We start from the raw sequence: 1,843 nt of genomic DNA, 5'->3' as shown, positions 1-1,843 counted from the left end.
CTCCATCTCAAAAAAATAAAAATTGAAATTTATAGCATTAATAAAGTAGGATACTAGCTCATTTCACATGGACAAAGCCTAAAAGGTGAGAAATCTTCAAGCAGGTGTTATGACATGAAAAATAACAACAATAGCCATAGTTACCATTTCTGATACAAACTGTGCCAGGCACTATGCTAAGTGCTTTGCATGCGTTATCTCATTTAATTCCCCATTTCCCACCATCAAATCTACATATTTGCTCACATTAGAACAAATCCTCTTCCTACCTCCTTTTATACTTCTCATTTCTTCCTACTATATGCGATCTCCTTACACCTTCCCAGAAACCTTCCACTATTAATTATCCCTTCTCTCTCCTGTTTATTCAGCATTCCCCTCTCACTGAGGTTTTTTTTTTTTTTTGAGACGGAGTTTCTCTCTTATTGCCCAGGCTGGAGTGCAATGGCAGGATCTCGGCTCACTGCAACCTCCACCTCCCGGGTTCAAGCGATTCTCCTGCCTCAGCCTCCCGAGTGGTTGGGATTACAGGTGCCTGCCACCACACCCAGCTAATTTTTGTATTTTTAGTAGGGACAGGGTTTCACCACGTTGGCCAGGCTGTTCTTGAACTCCTGACCTCAGGTGATCCACCCACCTCGGCCTCCCAAAGTGCTGGGGTTACAGGCGTGAGCCACTGCGTCTGGCCTCGTTGACATATTTTTATTGATATTTAAATATGCTCCAGTCTCTCCAGTCTTACAAAAACGATTTCCCTTGAGTTCATATCCCTCTCCAGCTACCAACTAACACCCTTCTATCTGTTATAGCCAAACTTCTTGAAATAACTATTATTTTTCCATTTCCTTCTTCTTACTCCCTTTTATTAATATAACACACTCTCATCTGACTTCCTCAGTCTGTGGTGATAATGTCACCAATGACTATCAAATCACTAAATCCAATGGATACTTTTAGTCCTCATCTCACTTGACCTGTCAAGCAAAATATGACAAGAAATAATCCTTGAAATACTTTGATACATCATTGGCTTCTGTGACCCATCATGCCTCTTCTTTGTCCTACTTCTCTGGCCATTCCTTTCAATCTCATTTTTATTTTTATTTATTTATTTTTCTTTTTTTTTTTTTTTGAGACGGAGTCTTGCTCTGTGGCCCAGGCTGGAGTGCAGTGGCCAGATCACAGCTCACTACAAGCTCCGCCTCCCGGGTTTACGCCATTCTCCTGCCTCAGCCTCCCCAGTAGCTGGGACTACAGGCGCCCGCCACCTCGCCCGGCTAGTTTTTTTTTTGTATTTTTTAGTAGAGACGGGGTTTCACCGTGTTAGCCAGGATGGTCTGGATCTCCTGACCTCGTGATCCGCCCGTCTCGGCCTCCCAAAGTGCTGGGATTACAGGCTTGAGCCACCGCACCCGGCCCTTATTTATTTTTCAAATAAATCTTTTTAATATATTTTTTTCTTGGGATGACAACAATAGTATTATTATGATAGTATTAACTTTTCTTATTTTTATTGCTTTTACCAGTTAAAAAAGTAATAAATGGGTGTTCTTATAAAGTTAAACAATATAGAAATACACAAAGTAGAAAATTAAAGACTCTCTAATCCCATTCCCATATAACTACCTGCAGACAGAATGGGAAGATTTCATCATAAATACACAGAAGATACATGGAAAAAAATAGACAATTATTAACTCTAGGAAAAATATAATCATAGCATACTCCTCGGCTCAGAAGTGAAAAGTATTTACATGGTCATTAAAAAAAATACAAATGGATTTTCTCCCCCCCCCTTTTTTTTTTTTTTAGAAGGAGTCTCACTCTGTTGCCCAGGCTGGAG

This window comes from Piliocolobus tephrosceles, unplaced genomic scaffold (genome assembly GCF_002776525.5).
Source record: "Piliocolobus tephrosceles isolate RC106 unplaced genomic scaffold, ASM277652v3 unscaffolded_16020, whole genome shotgun sequence".
Lineage (NCBI taxonomy): Eukaryota > Metazoa > Chordata > Mammalia > Primates > Cercopithecidae > Piliocolobus > Piliocolobus tephrosceles.
This window is presented reverse-complemented; position numbering follows the sequence as displayed.